The 6270-nt window shown below is 31.4% G+C and overlaps 1 non-coding gene across 1 annotated transcript; it reads left to right on the forward strand.

Annotated features, from left to right (window-relative positions):
- Window positions 1-5461: 5461 nt before the first annotated feature.
- Window positions 5462-5568, forward strand: LOC116524579. Its single transcript, XR_004257404.1, has one exon. It is a non-coding gene; the product is annotated as a U6 spliceosomal RNA (small nuclear RNA).
- Window positions 5569-6270: the final 702 nt, after the last annotated feature.

The following is a 6270-nucleotide window of genomic DNA, read 5'->3' on the forward strand; positions in this document are numbered from 1 at the left end:
GAAAAAACGGATATTTTTCCCTATTTGATATACAGGCATCCCCCCTTACTCCCCTGCTCCATTCATCCTGTTCTGTGCATATGCATTTCAGAGTAGGGAGAATGGAATGGAAAGACCCTCTACCATGTTTTTCACTTAATTGTTAACAAAAATAACAGAATATTTTCTTAATAAAGGTAGATATAAAAATTTTGCTACCATTCAACAAAAAAATACAATTATATTGATTCCAAAAATTGTTTACCTTCTTAAGAGTTTAGCAGTCTCTCCACAGAGTCCTTAGCTCTACCATCAAAATTTATAGTCAAGTATTATGTAGATGTATATGTATCTAAAATATGAAAAAATATCTATTGCATAATGCGGTTTCATTTAACTATTCTAGTGACTGCTTTATGACAGTGACCTACATGGTCTGAAAATATAATGTGACAAAGAATATATCAGCTTTCCATCCCAAGGACATTCTTGAAAATGAGCTGTAATATTTCAAGAGTTTTATCCTTGTAAGTAAAATGTTAATAAATAGATAAATCTTTAACACTTGCCAAGCCATGAGCTTGTATTAAGTAGAGATAAAGGAAGAGTATGATGTCCAAGTGGGCAGGACAAGATTATAAAACATTTTAATTTTTTCACTGCTATAGAGTTTAGACCAATCTGAAAAGGTATTCTTGGTCAAATGTTGAAGGATATCATAATTGGAATAAGTTTCCAGTATGGGTCTATTTAGAGACAAAGTAAGCCACCCATACCAGTGATGCAATGTGAAATACACATTAAAATTCTCTCTAGAATTACCTGGAGGAATAAAATGACTGGCTATGAACCATCCTTTTGCTTACACACTTACTAACATTAGAGGATAGAATATCAATTAGTCTTAAAGAGCCTATTTCAGAAAACAAAAGAATCCTCTTCTGTAGGATTACTGATGGATTATTTGAGACAAATTATTCAATAAATATGATAGTGTTGATTTTGAAAACATTTTGGTCTAAAAGTTATATCTGTCTTCACATATGATTTAAAAATGTTTCTGTAGTATTTGAATTGTGCATATTTGTAATAGTAACAAAAATAATATGTATAAGTACACTAAATAATTTTCCTATACTTGTCAACCTTTTGATACAGCTACTATTATAACCATAATAGAAACATTACTTACATGAAATTCCCATAGTAACCCCATGACACAATCTTATTTTTGTAATCAGTGTTTCAAAGATTATGAAACTGGTTCAGAATAATTGAATAACTTGTGGTAAAATTCATACTAAATAGAGAGATGAGCCTCCAGCTCAGAGTTTCCTGATCTCAGAATTACTGCTCTTAACCACAGGGCTTTCCACAATGTTATCCTATATTTAGTTTAAGTAGTACCATTTCCCAGGTTCATACTGATCACAACAACTATGGGTTACTACAACCACTGCTTTGTTTAGACAAACCACTGCTTATGTATTTCTCCTATATTCGTATGAACACACCATTCACCACCATGCTCTCTCTTTCAAAGAGACCAATATATGATCCAATTATTTTATTATTTCTTGGATGGTAGTCATAAATCAGTACACCTCAAGTTAAACCCTGTTTCCCACAGTTACAACATTGTTTGTTAAGACTACAATATTGGAAAGCCATTTTAAACTATAAAATATATTTTAAATGTTCTCCCAAAGAAATTGAGTAAAATGACACAAATAACTGCTTTTAAATATACTTTAGACCAATCATTTAATGTAATTGCTATGATAACATTTCTGCATAAGCTGGACTGGTTTAGACTGCTTAAAATAGAAGTTCTTTTAGGTTAGTTCTGATGACAGCCTGTTTCTGATGAAGCAAGTGTAAGCCTCTATTGCTCCAAAAAGCAGCAAATTTTGTTTAAAATCAGTATCATGAGTCTCACATTTATTTTTTTCTCATTCAGTGAGTGTCAATATGTTTCTCTGAGTGTATTTGAATGGTAAATGTTAGAGTAGAGGTTATTTTTGTGAAAACTTATTGAATGATCTCTTTGATGAAAATTAACAATTATCCAATGACTATCTTACATTAGCTTCTCATTGTTACAGGATTCTTAACTCACCTCACCATTTAATTATGCATTCTGCAAATATTTCTTGAGCATCTACTGGGTGCCAGGCACTATAATTGTGCTGGGTATACAAAAAATACAAGATTCGCCCTTCTCACTAATGTTATTTGGTTAAAGTCAGGCATTTGTAAACACAAATGGTTCATGACTTACAATGGTTCAACTTAAAATTTTTCAACTAAAGCTATGTTACAAAAGCTGTATGCATTCAGTAAAGAGTGTACTTGGAGTACCCATTCAACCATTGTGTTTTTTACTTTCAGTATAGTACTAAATAAATTACATGAGATGTTCAACACATTATTATAAAATATGCTGTGTTAGTTTTCTCCACTGTAGGATAATATAAGTGTTTTTCGTACTTTTAAGGTACACTAGGCTAAGCTATGACATTGGTGGGTTAGGTGTATTATTTTTCTTTTCAACCTGAGATATTTTCAATTTATGATGAGCTTATCATGACACAGCCCTCTCACAAGTTGAGGAACATGTACATAAAAGTTGGTAATTATTATGAAGAATTTTTCAGAGTTAGCATTTTATGGCTTTTTTCTACTCCTTTTTCTCAATGCTAAGATTACATACACCCTCTCATTTACAGAAGCACACTTCTTAATAACTCTTCTATTTAAGGAGAGCCAGAAGCTTTTCACCATTGTATACAAAATACAAAAAAAAACAAATCTGGGAGGGAGGGTGGAGAATGAGATAACTTTAATATCTGAAGAATGTCACTGGGTCAATTGCCTTTTGCAGTTCCAATGATTTAATGAAATTTTATCTGGTTCCAAGGACACCTTTACTATATCAAACTATTTAACTCTGTTTTAGACAATCTGTAGTTTAGTAATCACATATATCATCTTCATGTCATGGTAAAAGGTAATGGGAGCAAAACATGTACATTCATCAGCAATAATTATTAGAGCAAAGATTAATTGCTACCAATAATTAGTCAAGTTGATAATTAATGACCACAGCATACCTACTGCAGCATTAAAAAGGCAATTATGTTACTCACTGCTGTATCTCATCTGTATCATCTAGCAAATTGTAACTGTAAATGATAATACATATTGAGGACTTTATTGCTGCATAACTAATTGAAGATGTATTTTTAAGCCATGATTCACCGACTGATTTTATGCAAAGGATATAATGTAAATAAAGGATATAAATGTAAATTTATTGCCATAAATTTACTGTAATAAAATTGAAATATCCTTTCTTATATTAGAGAATGTATATAAATATATTTTTTAAAGTATAATAGATATAACTCTTCCATCTGGAATTCAGAATTACTAAGACTAGCAAGGGAATAATTTCATGGAATTTAATTATTTTTCATAAACCAAATATAGAAGCAAGTCACATTTGAAAGATGAGAACATTGAGAAAAGCAATAACAAAAAATAGTAAATAATAGAAATTGACTAAGATGTGAAATCTGAGCATATAAATAAGAACTATGTAATAATACTTACATCTCTTAAACCTTTACAAATGCGTATTTTACCTGGAAGAGAGAGGGGAGATACTAAGAAACTTTAAAAGGAAGAAGCATGATAAATATAAATTTTACTTGAAAATGCAGATATAAATAGGATAGGTAATGAACAAGTAGAAGAGAAGCTAACAGAGATGAAAAAGTAAAGATCACATTGTACTTCTTTATTCTGAAAAAACAAAGTCAAGAACAGACTTCTGGAATGAGGGAATAAGGACCTCTGTAAACTTGCTTTCCCACTAAAACTATGAAAATGTGGGATAAACAACTAAAATCGATCATTTCAGCACTCTGAAAATCACACAAAGCCACAGAGCAAACTGAACATCTATCCAAGAGAAGCTACTGAACGTCTGTAAGGCAGCATGATCTGTGACATTTTTTACTTGGTGCTAGTCCAATTTCCCGTCACCAGATCAGTGATGTGGTAGCCAAAAGTCAGAGCTCCAAAGAGGTCTGATCTCTTTAGAGCTCTGTTAAAAAAGCACCATTCCGAGAGAACAGTGAATATTTTGTCTGAAATCACAGCTCTGTGTAAAAGCTCTATTCCCATGGTGTTATGGTCAATTAATTTGATTCAGAGCTCAGCTCAGTATGGAAAAGAGGAGTCCCAACCCCATGGCATTACCAAAACAATGGCAATGAACTGGCAACATCACAGCTACTGAAGGCTGTGGTTGAGTTGGAGCAAACAAGTTGAGGAGGGATTTAAAAAAAAATCCCAGAGAATCAGTTTACCACAGAAAACTCTGAAATGCTGCAACAGATTCATGAGGATATATCTGAAAGGCTATGTTTAAGTCCAGGGAAGACATGGGAAAGGAGGTATTAGTCATTTGCATCTGACTCACCTTGCAGATGTGAATGAACAAAACCCTGCAGAAGCAAGAAGTGGAAGCTAAAGAAATACTGAAAACTGCCTGAAGTTTGGATGTGATTTATCACCCTTTGAAAGGTGGTAGATACACAAGAAAGGCATTTAAGAAAATCTTAAGGATCATTGACTGACTACTAAATTATACTGATCTAGATGTGACTCTTAGAAAGGCAAACTTAAAAATTATATATATATATATATATTATATAGATATTATATATATAAAATCTATATAATATGTATATACATACATATATATTTACATATATAATTATAAATATATATAAAGTATATCTGTAATTATATATAGACAGGTTGAGCATCTTTTATCTGAAATGCTTGGAACAAAAAGTGTTTTGGATTTTGAATTTGGAAGGATTTAGAAATACTTGCACTATCTATTCTGGTTCAGCATTTCCAATCCAGAAATCTGAAATACTCCAGTTAGCATTTTCCTTTCATATCATGTCAATGCACTAAAAAAGTTTCAGATTTTAGAGCATTTCAGATTTCAGATTTTTTCATTAGGACTACTCAACCTGTATAGTACAGTGCTTAGTAGCTGCACACTGAAAGGAATACAAAATCTACAGATTTAGTTCAGGAAGGCCACTAAACAAGTAGAAGCAAGAAAAACAATAAAAATTTTAAACACCTAAGCAAGAACAACAAATCTTGTATCAAATCTGATACCAGAACAACAAATCTGGTATCAGGGTTGAGGACTCTGATACCAGAATGACTACAATATATAATATTTGCAATTTTTAAAAATGATACATGCAAAGAAATAGGAAGGCATGACACATGTACAGCCAACAGAAAATGTCACTGAGGAGTACCAGATTTTGAACTTAGAAGACAATGTCTTAAATAACTTATTATAGATAAGTTCAAAGAATTAAGACCATGTGTAAAGCATTAAAGAAATGTAAAGACAATAATGCGTTACAGAATAAAAAAATCAATGATCACTTTGGCAGCACATATACTAACATTGGAATGATACAGAGTAGAGTAGCATGGCTCCTGCAAAAGAATGCAACACAAATTCGAGAAGCAGTCCATATTTTTAAAACAAGTTATTTTAAAAAAAATAGAGTGTGTGTATATGTATATATATATATATAATTTTTTATGTGTGTGTGTGTGTATATATATACTTTCTATTTTTTATTTAGTTCATGTATATATATATAAATTTTTTTATTTAGTTCACATATATATATATATATGTGAACTAAATAAAAATGTTTACATCTCACCAAAAAGAGAATATCAATAAAATATATCAGTAAATTTTGCTTCAAAAATGGAGATATAAATTCTGGACTTAGACCAATAACAAATTAAAAATATATGAGTGTCTCAACAACAGATTTGCACTGGCAGAAGAATGAATCAAAAAACTTGAAGACAGGTCAATAGAGATAATCCACTATGAGGAGCAGTATGGGAAAAGAAAAGAAAATGAGCAGAACCTCAGAGAATTATGGGACACCATTAAGTGTACCAAAATAAACATAATAGACGTCTCAGAGGAGATGAGACAGAGACATTGGCAAAAAGACTGGAAAATTTCAAAATTTATAACACATAATCTACACATCCAAAACCAATAAACTCCACATAGAACAGATTCAAAGGTCCATGGCTAGATTGGTCAGAGTCAAATATCATTTTTTTCCTTGAAAACATCAAGAGAAAATTTAATTATCTGGATCTTCAATAAGAATAATACCTGACTTCTCATGTAAAACTATGGATGTCAGAAGA

The sequence above is a fragment of the Sapajus apella genome, unplaced genomic scaffold, assembly GCF_009761245.1.
Source record: "Sapajus apella isolate SASKATOON/1434 unplaced genomic scaffold, GSC_monkey_1.0 scaffold45, whole genome shotgun sequence".
Lineage (NCBI taxonomy): Eukaryota > Metazoa > Chordata > Mammalia > Primates > Cebidae > Sapajus > Sapajus apella.